A 14885-nucleotide genomic window follows, 5' to 3' on the forward strand; every position below is an offset into this window, starting at 1 on the left:
TGAGAGAGGGAGTGACACAGAGGGAGGGAGACAGAGGGAGGGAGACAGAGGGAGGGAGACAGCGAGGGAGTTTAGATAGATAGATAGATAGAGAGAGAGATGTGTGTATGCTGGGTCTGGTGGGTCAGTGGACAAAGGCATCTGCTGCAGGGACCAGTGTTCAGCCTCATGGTCACCGTGTTTGTTTCTTCTTTAGTTCCGCCCCTCCCCCTCTGACCCTGACCCCACCGGTGCAGCCCTCGGCCACAAACCACACTGTAAATTTTGTCCCCGATAGAAAGTTTGTGAGTACCCATGATCTAGACCGCGGGTAGGCGGCCCGGCAAGCCTTCCCTGGCGGCCCGCGGACCTCTTGCAGACATCGTGCTGTGTTTTTTTTTTTTTTTTTTTAAGAGTGTCTGCAACCAGAGCGCGACTCAGAGACTCTGCTAGGATGTATGACATTACAACGCATGCTTTTACATCGCATGCCTTTACAACGCAAGTATTACAACGCAGTCCATTACAACGCATAGTGCTTTGGGGTGCTGGATAGTGAATAGTTTAATTTACTATTCCAACTCCAGTCACTAGGGAAGGTTATTGGATAGTAAATTAACCTATTCCCTATCCCAGAGCGCCCCCCAGAGCAGTGCGTTGTAATAGTTTGCGTTGTAATGGTTGCATTGTAAAGGCTCTGCGATGTAAAAGTTGCGTTGTAAAGGTTGTTTACCCTCTGCTGCTCTGTGGGGGGACGGGCGATTCCCGCCATAGTCAGAGTGGGGCTGCAGGGGCGCTAAGAGGTGAACAAAACCTCATTAACATGCAAATGGTCTTTTAAAGACCTGTGAAGTGCTCGGTGCGGCTGTGTGTGCCCGGGAAGCTGTCTCAGCCCGGGCAGGATGAAGAGGTTGACAGAGGGAGAGGGAGGGAGGGAGGGAAAGGGAGGAGACAGAGGCAGACAGAGGGAGAGCAAGGGAGGGAGGGAAAGGGAGGGAGAGCGAGGGAGGGAGGGAAAGGGAGGGAGAGCGAGGGAGGTAGGGAAAGGGAGGGAGAGGGATGGAGAGCGAGTGAGGGTGGGAAAGGGAGGCAGACAGAAGGAGGGAGACAGAGGGAGGGAGAGGGAGACAGAGGGAGGCAGAGCGAGGGAGAAGGGAAAGGGAGGGAGACAGAGGCAGACAGAGGGAGAGGAGAGCGACGGAGGGAGGGAAAAGGAGGGGAGGGAGGGAGAGGGAGGGAGGGAGGGAAAGGAAGGGAGAGCGAGGGAGAGGGAGGGAGGGAAAGGGAGGGAGACAGAGGGAGGGGAGGGGAGGGAGAGCTAGACAGAGGGAGAGGGAGGGAGTGAGACAGGGAGAGAAAAAGGAGGGAGAGGGAGGGAGGGAAAGGGAGGGAGACAGAGGGTGAGGGAGGGAGACAGAGGGAGGGAGAGGGAGAGCGAGGGAGGGAAAGGGAGGGAGACAGAGGCAGACAGAGGGAGAGCGGGGAGGGAGGGAAAGGGAGGGAGGGAAAGGGAGGGAGGGAAAGGGAAGGAGAGCGAGGAAGGGAGAGCGAGGGAGGGAGGGAAAGGGAGGGGGAGAGAGAGCGAGAGAGGGAGGGAAAGGGAGGGAGACAGAGGGAGGGGAGTGGGAGGGAGACAGAGGGAGAGGGAGGGAGACAGAGGCAGAGGGAGGGAGACAGAGGGAGGGAAAGGGAGGGATAGAGAGACAGAGGGAGAGGGAGGGAGAGAGAGAGAGGGAAAGGGAAGGGGGAGACAGGGAGGAAAAGGGAGGGAGAGGGAGACTGAGGGAGAAAGAAGGAGGGAGGGAAAGGGAGGTAGACAGAGGGAGGAAAAGGGAGGGAGAGGGAGACAGAGGGAGGGAGAGGGAGAAGGAGGGAGAGGGAGAAGGAGGGAGAGGGAGGGAAAGGGAGGGCTAGAGAGACAGAGGGAGAGGGAGGGAGGGAGACAGAGGGAGGGAAAGGGAAGGAGACAGAGGGATGGAAAGGGAGGGAGAGGGAGACAAATGGAGGGAGGGAAATGGAGAGAGACTGAGGGAACAGGAGGGAGAGGGAGACCAAGGGATGGAAAGCGAGGGAGAGGGTCACAGAGGGAGGGAGGGAGAGGGAGACCGAGGGAAAGGGAGTGAGAGGGAGACCGAGGGAGGGAGAGGGAGACAGAGGGAGAGGGAGACAGAGGGAGAGGGAGACAGGGAGAGGGAGACAGGGAGAGGGAGACAGGGAGAGGGAGGGAAGGAGTGGTAGGGAGACCTCAGAGTGAGGGAGACCTCAGAGTGAGGGGGAGGGAAGGAGAGAGAGGGTGACCTCAGAGTGAGGGGGAGGGAAGGAGAGAGAGGGAGACCTCAGAGTGAGGGAGACCTCAGAGTGAGGGGGAGGGAAGGAGAGAGAGGGAGACCTCAGAGTGAAGGGGGAAGGAGAGAGAGGGAGACCTCAGAGTGAGGGGGAGGGAAGGAGAGAGAGGGAGACCTCAGAGTGAGGGAGACCTCAGAGTGTCGGGAGACCTCAGAGTGAGGGAGACAGAGGGAGACCTCAGAGTGAGGGAGACCTCAGAGTGAGGGAGACCTCAGAGTGAGGGAGACAGAGCGAAGGAGAGAGAGGGAGACAGAGAGAAGGAGACAGCGTGAGGGAGACAGAGGGAAGGAGACAGAGTGAAGGAGACAGAGTGAAGGAGACAGAGCGGGGGAGACAGAGGGAGGGAGACAGAGTGAGGGAGACAGAGTGAGGGAGAGAGACCTCCGAGTGAGGGAGTTCTCCGAGTGAGGGAGACCTCAGAGTGAGGGAGAGGGAAGGTGAGAGAGGGAGACATAGGGAAGGAGGGAGAGGGAAGGAGAGAGAGGGAGACAGAGGGAAGGAGGGAGAGGGAAGGAGGGAGAGGGAAATAAAGTGAGGGCGAGGGAAATAGAGTGAGGGAGAGGGAAAATGAGTGAGGTAGATGGAAATTGAGGGCCCGATTCACAGAATGAACTTAAGACTAAATCCTAAACTTACTACTATTTGATATTCACAGAATGCACTTACTACTTTCGGGATTCACAGAGTGAACTTACTACTTTCGGGATTCACAGAATGAACTTACTACTTTCGGTATTCACAGAATAGATTTAAGACTACTAACTTTACGTCCGCACTCGGGCCGGAATTTCCGGCCCGGAGGCGGAGTTTGCGGCTTGGAGGCAGAGCTTCCGGCTCGGAGGTGGGGATTTAGCCATGGCTGAAATGTCCACCTCTGGGCCGGAAGCTCCACCGCCGGGCCGCAAGCTCCGCCTCTGCCCCGGAAGTTCCGCCCCCAAGCCGGAAGCTCCGCCTCCGGGCCGGAATTTCCAGCCCGAGTGCGGACGTAAAGTTAGTAGTCTTAAATCTATTCTGTGAATACCGAAAGTAGTAAGTTCATTCTGTGAATCCCGAAAGTAGTAAGTTCACTCTGTGAATCCCGAAAGTAGTAAGTGCATTCTGTGAATACCAAATAGTAGTAAGTTTAAGATTTAGTCTTAAGTTTATTATGTGGCCCTGAGTGAGGGAGAGGGAAACAAAGAGAGAGAGGGAGACAGAGTGAGGGAGAGGGAAACGGAGAGAGAGGGGGAGAGAGTGAGAGAGTGAGACAGTCAGAGTGAGTGAGACAGAGGGAGAGAGGGAGTGAGACAGTCAGAGTGAGTGAGACAGAGGGAGAGAGGGAGTGAGAGTGAGTGAGACAGAGGCAGACAGAGAGACAGAGGGAGAGAGGGAGAGGGATGGAGAGGGAGATAGAGGGAGGGAGAGAGAGGGAGAGGGAGAGAGAGAAAGAGAGAGACACAGAGAGAGAGATAGAGAGAGAGAACAAGAGAAAGAACAAGAGAGAGAGAGAGGGAGAGAGAGATGTGTATGCCAGGTCTGGTGGCTCAGTGGACGAAGGCGTCCTCTGCAGGGACCTGTGATCAACCTCATGGTCACAGTTTTTGTTGTTGTTACTCTAGCCCTGCCCCCTCCCCCACTGACCCCACCCCCACCGATGCGGGCCTCGGACACAAACCACACTGTAAATTTGGCCCCTGAGAGAAAGTTTGTGAGTACCCATTATCTAGACCTTCCCCTCCAGATGATAATATGGGCTACATTGAGCTCATTAATAGAGCTGCTAAATACCATCGGGTGGAGCTCCATAAGGAGAATCTAGAAGAGGATTTTATATTAGATACCCTTAGTTCATCTCAAAGGGTTACACAAACCTTACCAATGTTAAAGGCCCTGCTTAAACATACTGATGACATCTTTCAAGTCCCTGTCAGAGCTAGGATCATCACTCCCAGGGTAGAGAAAAAATACTGTGCTGCACCTAATGACCCAGTATACATTGAGGGACAGTTACCGTTTGGACTCTTTGGTCGTCTCTAATGCTCGTAAGAGGGCTAACTCCCAAACCACAGGGGACACCCACCTCCGAATAAAGAGTATAAAACATTGGATGCTTCTAGTAAATGGATAAACAGTACAAATTGTCAACGCTGCACAATTATTTGCACATTAATTCGATTAATGAACGCCACGATTGGAAATTGCTCACCCAGCGTTTGTGAAAGTTGGAGCCAGCATTCTCTAAGGAAGGCAGACTGAACCCCCTTTTCTATCTGCATAAAGAACACTGCGTCACCCAGAAAGACGGCAGTTTATCAGGAAGAAATTGGACTACATCCACTTGTGAGGCTTGCCATTGCAGCAGTGCCCTATTTTTAACATTAAATAAATATAGACACAAATTCACCTTCACAGACAATGAGAAATTGTTGGTCCTGAGGAGAATCCCCAAAGTGTGGGAGATTCGAACCACGTAGACCATTGTTTTGCTTAGGCCAATCTGAATATATTCATTTGTGAAATTGAGGATCTATGGTGATTGGGCAGATGACCTTGTATTATAAATAATGCTTTATTGTGTATATAATATCTTATTGAAAGAGTGTTTACTGTAAAATATGTGGTGTTAGGTTACCCCAGGGTGGACACTTTGGTATGTATGTTGTGTGATTGCACAGATGGATGTGAGGATTAGTGTCTGTCACGGTATATTTGTTGTGAATATAGTTTGTTTTTTAGAGATTGAATGTGCAGTTCAATTCAAAATGGGGCTCCAAAAAAAGAATTTATAGTGATTTTGTATATTTGAATTTTCAATTGTGAATAGTTCTTACAAAAAGACACCAAAAAATGATAAAATGTTTTGAAAAAGTTGTTGATTAAAATCAAACTGAAAGAGTGGTTTTGCAAGGGCAATTGTTTTGTTCATTGTGCCTTGAATTAATGTGCAAATAATTGTGCAGTGTTGGCAGTTTGTTCTGTTTATTGATATTGTAGCGCGGCCTCACTGCGCTTTAGCCAAACCCTAGTTGTTTTCTCTTGTAAATGGATAGCATCACCAGTGGCTAATCATTGGTGCATTACCAATGTCCAGGCATTACTGGCAAGATATGATAGGGCTCACTATGATGAACTCCAGAACCTCACTGAGTTCCTGACAAGCATAAAGCCAAAGCAAGCAAACTTATTCAAGAGGGTAAATTGATAACCAATACCTCTTTGAGATGTAATTGTAAATGTAATGGTATATTTATATAGCGCGGCTATCACTCCGAGGAGCATCTTGGGTCTGAGGAATGGAAACCCCGCTGGAAAGAGGAGGTGGTTTACTGCAAGATGGTTGGGAAGGGAGATCAGATCAACGTTTTGCATAAAGTGTCCGGTTCGCTGAAGATCCAGGTTTTTAGTACCTTCCTAAACAGGGACTCTGATGTAATTTGGCGGAGTTTTGGGGGAAGTTTGTTCCAGGCCTTTTGAGCCTAAAACCGTGAGCGATGTGCCTTAGATCAGGCAGATAATGCGGCCCGGGCCATAAACAATAGCGTACCGCTTCACAGACATGCTTGGTTGAGAATTTCTGGGTTGAGGTACAAGCCTTTATCCTTAATAAACCCTTTGAATGGCAACATCTCTGTGTCTCAGCTGTTGATGCATCTTGAGAAAAGATGAAAAAAGACACAGAGGTTGCTAAGTCCATGGGGGCCTTGCACACACCTTTTGGCACAGGTTCCTTTTGTTGCTCATTCTACAGGGGCGTCTCCAAAAATATCTCTGCAGACAATGCCTTCTCCTCTTACAAGGCCAACAATCAATCAACCTCTTCAAGAGGTTATTTTTGTGGAGGATATAGAGGAAATAATGGCAGGGGAAGAGGCAGAGGTAATTCTACACGCACCTCCCCTCCCAACAACAATAAACAAAGACTTATTTCCCATACCCCCGATCATTCCACTCCTGTCGCAGGACGTCTCTCGCAATTTCTACCCATTTGGAACACCATTACATCAGACAAATGGGTTCTACAAATGATCCAATCTGGTTATTGCCTAGAGCTTACAAGCACTCCACCCAAGCAATCTAAAGCAAGAAGTTCTTTCATTGCTGCAGAAAGGTGCAATAGAACTAGTTCATTTACAATATCAAGGAACAGGAGTGTACTCCCTATACTTCCTAATTCCCAAAAAGAATGGCTCTCTCAGACCCGTATTGGACCTCGGAGAACTCTATCTGTACATTCAGTCAGACTATTCTTACATGGTAACACTCCAGAAAGTGCTTCCTCTCCTTCAACAAGGCGACTTTCTATCCTTCTATCCACTCTGGATCTTAATGACGCTTATTTCCATATACCAATACACTCTGCCCACCGCAAATACCTGCGGTTTGTGGTAGCAGGCCAACATTATCAATTCAAGGTCCTACCCTTCGGAGTCACAACTGCTCCCAGGGTTTTCACAAAATGCTTGGCAGTAGTCGCAGCCCACCTGAGAAGACAACAGGTTCACGTCTTCCCCTACTTGGCTTATTAAGGCCAGTTCACACAACAGTTGCACCCGACGCACAGCAAAAACTGTGCAACTCCTTCACCAGCTAGGGTTCACAATAATCCAGACCAAATCCCATCTCCAACCCTCAGTGTCTCAAGACTATCTATAGACACACACAAAGCTGTAGCATATCCAACTCCAGCTAGACGTTTCAGAACGTACTATTATCTCAGTTCGAGCCTCAACACTCCCTACCAGCTCGAATCTTGCATTCTCATAGTTCCCTACGCAAGACTTCAGATGCATCCCCTACAGGAATGCTTGGCATGTCAGTGGAACCAGGCTCAGGGTCAGTTATCAGCTCTAGTGGTGGAACACATAAAACCTGTTAAAGGGGCCGCCCTTCAGTGACCTGGTCCCACAGACAGTGCTGACGACAGACGCATCACTATCAGGTTGGGGAGCACATCTCCAAAACCACACAATTCAAGGCATGTGGAGCCCCCAACAGAAACAACTTCACATCAATCACCTAGAGCTCCTAGCGATCTTTCTAGCTCTCAAAGCGTTTCAAGTTCAGTTAGTACGCAAAACCCTACTAATTTGTGCAGACAACATGACAGCCATGTACTACATTCAAAAACAGGGGGGACACACTCCCTCCAACTGTCCCAGCTAGCACAGGAAATCTGGAGATGGGCCATTCATCACAAAATCTATTTCCTGGCAGAACACCTCCAAGGAGTGGACAATTAGATGGCTGATCTGTTAAGTCGACAGAGACAACAGATCCACAAATGGGAACTACATCCTCAAGTCCTCCTCCTATTCTTCCAAATGTGGGACTTCCCAAACATAGACCTGTTCGTCATGCATCTAAAGGCAAAATGCCCAAACTTCGCATCCAGGTATCCACATCCATTGTCCAAAGGCAATGCACTATGGATGAATTGGTCAGGGATATTTGCTTATGCTTTTCCGCCTCTCCCACTCATTCCATGAGTGGTTCGGAAACTCAAGCAAACCTCCCTGACGCCAATCCTGGTTGGCACGTCAAGTCAACCATGGTTCACAACCCTATTGGAACTCAGTAGTTCCTCATCAAAAACTATGTCTTTTACCCAGTCTCCTTACCCAGAGCCATGGCGAGATAAAACACACAGATCCCAGCCAGCTCAATTTAGCGATCTGGCACCTGAAGTCCTAGAGTTTGGTCATGTAAATCTAACTCCAGACTGTATGAACATCATCAAGGAAGCTAGGCGTCCTACCACAAGAGCCTGCTATGCAGCCAAGTGGAAGTGGTTTGTGATTTACTGTAACAACAATCACATCAACCCGCTTGATGCTTTAGTACAAAACATTAGGGGATATTCTCAAGAACGTGTGATAACTACCGCAAAATCAGCTTAACACAACTCTTCACATCGCAGTCTATCATGGGAAAATACCTCTCTGTTAATGTGGTATTCACAACACGCCGGTACCATATGATAGTCAGACGATAACACGTCAAATGACCGCGTTAAAAGCAACGCGACACCGCAAAAACGCAAAACGCAAAAGTAGTAGCAATGAGGCAAATCGCGACTCAAAAATCTGCGATAACCAGCGATAGGCCTGCAATTCCCAAGCGTCATGCGGGAAAATGCTCCTTAAAAGCAAAGTACAAAAATGGTGAGATGACAATGTACGAGCACAACCCCACATCCGTGATGTAGAACGAATGACCATTGTCACGCATCATATAGGCATCTCCTCACAGTCACAATGTACATTGACATGCAGCCTGCATGTGAACTGCGCCAATGCTGACACATGCATGGAACACACTGCGAAACTGCATCCCCGTCACATTGCAGAGGGACAAACAACCCCTCCAGCACACAGACGTGTCATAACCATGATCAATTAATTATGACAGCATGGATGAATGTTGGGGCAGTGACTCCCGCTTACGTACATGTTGCCCATGTTGTGGGACCTGAGTCACAGGGGGGATCCCTGCATCATGGTGGTACATAGCTGACCCCAAAAGGAGACCTGTTGTCACCTGTAGGTCACAAATGGCAGCCAAAATGGAATGAACTCCGACACATGTGAGGATATCCCACTAACTGTGACACACAGAACTGGCAGTTAGAATATGTGACACCACAAACAGCCTCTCCGCACAGAGGTGAAACACCCACCATCCATGAAAAAAATCACAAAATCGTTAGCAATACATGTCGCACCCACACCTGTCTGAGTGATGTGCCTGTACAGATGAGTGACATACACTTATGGAATGTTATTTTGGAATGCATTTATTTGCACTTGCTGTGCTTGTAGTCATTTTGTACTGTCCCATGATTGCCAAGGACTGTCACAATGTGACATGCTCATCTAAAGAAATTCGCAATGATGGTTGCAGTGGCATGTGGTCCACCTGCCTCATCTTCATCATCATCTTCTGGTGCTTCTGGCACTGGTATCCATTGTGCCTTGCTGCGTACACATATGTTGCGCAACACAGAGCATGCAACAATCATCTTGCAGATGATGTCTGTGCTGTACAGGAGCCTTTAACCTGTGATGTCCAGGCACCTGAAAGATGACTTCAACACGCCAAATGTGCATTCCACGATGCCCCTGGTGCGTTTGTGGGCTGTATTGTACTGCTTCTGGGCCTGTGTGTTCGGGGCTCGGAGGGGTGTCTTCATCCAAGCGCAGAGTGCATATCCCTGGTCACCTCTGACAGTGTAGAGAGACATGAGTCAATTGTTTGTTCTGTATGATGTGTTGGCAGGCTCACTGGTTTATTGGTGTGTGATCTGTGTGACTTTGTGATTCCTGTTTGAAATTTACTGCTTGTTGCAAATGAGCGGCACCAATGTGTATTACGTAGCCTCACTGCTGAGCCTCCCTTTCCGAGCCTATTCACTAGTAAGCTTAGCGCAGTTGCATCACTTGCACTCCTCCGGCACACCATTGCCATGCCTGTCTGCGCATCTCCAGATTCCTGACAACGACACAGTGATGTTGTGCGCTGAAAGTAGGTGGCCATGTGTGTGCAGGACTATGGCAATGACAGGGCGGACACAGATGTAGAGTTCATGCCTGGCTGAACTCGCCATGCGCCTGAGGGTAGACCTTTGGCTCATGCTGCGGAAATAGCGACACACACACAACAGTTGGCTTGTAGAATCCCCAGACCCCGGGCTGGCTTGTGCACCCTCATGTACAGCTGTGCAGCCAGCTCCTCCTGGATCTCTAACACACAGCATTGGAATGGCATGTGGAGAAGATACCTGGTTGACCGAGGTGGAGGCACCAGAGCTGGGCAGGTGTGCACCCTGCGACGATGCAGTGTACGGCCTGGGATGGACTGGATAGGATTTGTCTGAGACCTGCTGGACCGGTGTTCAGGCCTATGGCAGAAGTCTACAAGGGCCCACAGACACGTGTGGTTAGAATGCTATGCACAGAGTTGGTGTCACCACCTCGAAGGGAGTATAGGGATGCCATAAAGATGTACTCTGCCATTGTGAAATCAAGACTCAGTTCCAAATGTGTGACCTACTTGTCCGCTGTGTATGCCGGTGGAGTGCGTCAACGTGAAGGGAGTATTTCGGGCCTTGCTCGCGGAGTCCGCGATGTTCTGAGGAGGCTGCCAAGTTTGCGGGTCTCTGGCTTGGAGCTAGCACTGGCACTTGGTGGATACTCTTGGAGACACACTGGGGTTGTCGGGTAGGCAGTGAGGCCTGGCTGCGCAGGGGTGGACGAGACTGGTTGGGGGACATGACCCTGTCCTGAGGAAGACCCTGCAATAAGGTTACATCGATACCTAACTACACTGGGGTCGAAACGTCGACTTTGCTCCGTCATACAACCAGCCTGTGTTACCCAAACTGTGGTCATATGTGTACATTAGGCATGGTTTCTCACGAATGATACATGAGCATTGTGTGTTCTGCAAACATTTGGCTCCTTTGACACCAGTAACGAATCAGTGCTGTGATATGTAAAGTTTATTCTTCTGCCACAGTCACGAGTAATTTGCACAAACCCTACCTTTCACTTGCACATTATCCCTTTTCCTTTCTCTTGGGGCACTATTATTACTTCATGTTAATCCTAAAGTGTATTCAATGAATTATACTTAACACAGTGTGATTGCATAATAGTGTGTTCATGAGACTCTCTTAAATTTGTTTTTGCATCTTAATCCGATAGCAATATGTTATGTATATATTGACTGTTCCACTGGAACCCCTCTCTTTCCGTACCGTTTTGCACCCAGGTCCCAGTGACTAGTATGGGTATACCCTCTTAACTGTAACATGGTTGGGGGACCAGGGGCCCGGGCAGTGGCATGCACACAGGGTCACAGGTAATGCCTCACACGGCGTCTGCCTCGTCGCGGGGTGAGAGGAGCCACCCTGGCAGACATGTTGGCCATTTCAGAAGAGAACCACCCCCAGGGCTACGTGCTTTTTATTCACACCCCTCTGCTAGCCTGGCATATGCCGGGCAAGCACACTCCGCACACGCTTACAGGGGGGCATAAATGGCTACATTTCCGGTATATTCCCCACTGGCTGGGGTGACATGATTGCATCCACTGTTCACAATACACCAGCATTATATGTCGACATGGATATGTCTGTGGTCTGCATACTGCAGTCTGTCCAACACATCCAGGCCACACTTGGCAATGTGTGCATTCTCATTCAGGGGTCACTTGCCTCCTTCGCACATGCCTGGTTGCCACCTACCTCCACATTCCGCTTGTGTGTGGCTGATGTGCCATGTCGTTGATGGCTCATGTACATTTCTAGCCCAGGTTGCCACAGTCAGTTGTTCTGTCGTGCCTGGTGGGTGGGCATGTTGTTTGGCATGTTGTATGTGGGTTTGTGACATGTGCATTGCCGGTGTTGTGAGTTGCATGGATGTGGAGTTGAGGTGTGTGGTGTGTTCATTTGGTACTTACCAGCGGGCCCTGCATTTCCCTAGGTGCCATCCTGGAAATGCCGGTTGATGATGTACTGTCGGAAGATGTATGAATCATGCACACTGCCTGGGTAGTTGGCAATGACATTGGTGAAGAGTTCCCGGTGGTCCTCTATTGCCTGCACATTGATGGAATGCGTGTGCTCTCTGTTGCGGTAATTGTGTGCAGTGTCGGCAGGGGGCACAAGTAGGACATGTGTGCAGTCAATTGCCCCCAACATGTGTGGAAATCCTGCTATGGTGTAGAATCCTTGCTTGGTCTCCAGCTGTTCCTGCGCAGTGTGGGGAAGTATAGGTACTGGGATACCAAGCTGATGATGGCATCCAGGACAGGTTTGAGGAACTTTGATAGTGCTGGCTGTTGTTGGATGGAATGTCCCAGAGGCCAACACATGCAGCACAGCAAGCAGCTTTGTCTGCGGAGGGATGTTGGTTCTCCACTGTGTTGGTACCAGCAGCCTGTGGGCAATCATGTTCAGGATGCGGAGGATGGTTGCCCTTTTGAGTGGAGGTGGCTGTTGCGGCCCTGTTGGGTCTCCGAGCTGCATGATGAGTAGCTCCATTGCATCTGTTGTGCTTCAGGTGTGGCTGTGGGCTGGGCTCCCTTTTCTGGTGCAGTTTGTCGTCCGACTTTACACCAGGTCAGAGCAGGTGTTAATTTTCTGCTGCTAACATGCCTTATCGCCTGTTTTGGGATGTTATCGCCGATGAGCTGGTCGTTGAGAATGTTGAGGTGTGGTGTTGTCGCTGATTTTTGCTTGGGAATGCCTACTCTGCAAATCATTAGCGATAGTTTCCGGGGTCGTCTGTGGGGATGTATTTTGCGGCTGATATCGCAGGTAAACTGATGGTATCGGCTGTTAACACCAGCTTGTGAATGGGGTGATAGATTTATTGTGACCTTGGCTGTGATAAAGTGCTGGAAACAGCGATAGTTCCTTGAAAATATGCCCCATTATATGCTATTTGTTACATCTACAAAATTCCAACCTAGCATATACATCCATCTGCTTACATCTTTCTGCAACAGCTGCATACCTCTAAAATAGGCAGTATCTGTCTCTTTTTCGAGTACCTGTCATTGAAGCATTTATGGAGGGACTCAAAAGAGTTATTCCACCGAGACGTCCACCTGCCCTAGTGTGGAATCTAAATATTGTTCTCACTAGACTAATGGGTCCACCTTTTGAACCATTGAACAGATGTGAACTACAATTTCTTATATGGAAAGTGACTTTTCCAGTTGCCATCACATCACTCAGACAGGTCAGTGAGGGGCTTCTATGGCATTCCTAGGGAATACACCCATAGACGACTTATGTAAAGCTGAAACATGGACCACCCCTCACACATTCACAAAACATTACTTGGTGGATGTGTTGGCAGCACAACAAGCTAAAGTAGGCCAGGCAGTTTTATGTGCACTACTTCAGACTACTGCAACAGCTACAGGTTAGCCACCGCTTTGGGAGATAACTGCTGTATAGTCTATGCAGCAAAAGCATATGATCTACAGCTCATATGCCTCGAACGGAAAATGTTACTTACCAGTATGCTTCTGTTCTTGGCATGTAGAGCTATAGAATCATTTGCGCCCACCTGCCCCCCCTGGGTACCTATACCTATTGCAGTTACTTCATACTTAGAAACATACATTCATGGACATCTCCTTCTAACTACTCTTTCTGACTCCATTATCACCCGCTGCGGGAAAACAATCTAACAATGGAGTCGATGTCCATGTGCACTATCACCCAAGGGAGGAGTCACCTACCTTGTGACTTGAAAGACTTCTTTGAAGAAAAACATAGTTCAAACATCCAGGCCCAACACTAGATGGCGATCTATGCAAAAGTATATGATTCTACAGCTGTACATGCCAAGAACAGATGAATACTGGTAAGTAGCATTTTCCTTTCCTTGGTAGATAGGTTAGGATATGCCACAAGTACATCAGCAAAGTATTCATAATTTATAATTAGAGGCTTGGAATTTGCATTCAATGATGGTGGATCTGCTCTTCTGTTCTTAGACAAAAGTTGCAACTAAATACTCATTTCATTGTGCTAATCTGTATAACGACTTATATTAAACCCTTATCACATGGTAAATCTTTAATTAAGCATGTTACGGAGGACTGTCTTTAGAAGCGAGGGATCTAATTGGCCGTTTTTATTAGAGAGCTTTGTTTGCAATATATCACCAATGAATAAATCTGAGTATCCTGCCATTCATTATGTAATTAAAAAGGAAGGCTTCCACTAGGACAATAGTAATTAGGTGTGCCACTTATTTATCACGAGCTAACAAATTAAAAGTGCTGCCAAATGTACCACAGTGAAAGCCATAAAGCTGGCTATGTCTAATGTGACAGCGTATATTCTTTACATTGGTCTCCAGATGCAATAAGGTGATTAGTGTTACAATGTTACAATTATCTGAAACTATAACAGGCACTGTATCTGGGATGGTATATGCTTGGAAATAATACCCTTAACACAGTGTACAAGTTTTGCTATTGACTACAGCATTTAAGACCAGAAGAGTCAAACCAATCACTTGCTTTGACTTGATTAGTATAGTTTAGGGGGATTACAACATTAATAAGTGCATCTGAAATAGGAGTAAGAAAATAGCAAGGCATAGATTAAATACAAGAATCTCTTTGGACTTTGATATAAATGTATTTTGATTCATATTCCACACCTTTTCACTTTACTACACACACACACACACACACACACACACGCACGCATGCACGCACGCATGCACACACACACACACACACACACACGCACACACACACACACACACACATACATACACATACATACACATGATCTGTCTCACTCTTTAGAGTGGTAGACCCAGATTTACTAATGCTTTGCATCTGGTTTGTGTATATTTTGTATTAAAAACTTGACACAAAGCGTTATGCTGGGATTTACTATGCCTGGTTGATGAGCTCTAATAAGAGCAAAACCAGTTCTGGGTTGCTTATGCTCCAGTTCACAGAGGAACTGGCCTGGCAGTTCAGGTTGAACTGCCCTATGTGAGCAGGGTCAAGACTTGTCTTCATATGGCTGTGTCCAAACTGAGATG

General features: G+C 48.3%; 1 protein-coding gene across 1 annotated transcript in view; it reads left to right on the forward strand.

The window, feature by feature from the left end:
* C7 (complement C7) overlaps positions 1 to 14885 on the forward strand; it is a 643094-nt gene that overhangs the window by 376600 nt on the left and 251609 nt on the right. The gene's annotated exons all lie outside the window — the stretch shown is intronic.

Source organism: Lissotriton helveticus, chromosome 2_1 (genome assembly GCF_964261635.1).
Source record: "Lissotriton helveticus chromosome 2_1, aLisHel1.1, whole genome shotgun sequence".
Classification (NCBI taxonomy): domain Eukaryota; kingdom Metazoa; phylum Chordata; class Amphibia; order Caudata; family Salamandridae; genus Lissotriton; species Lissotriton helveticus.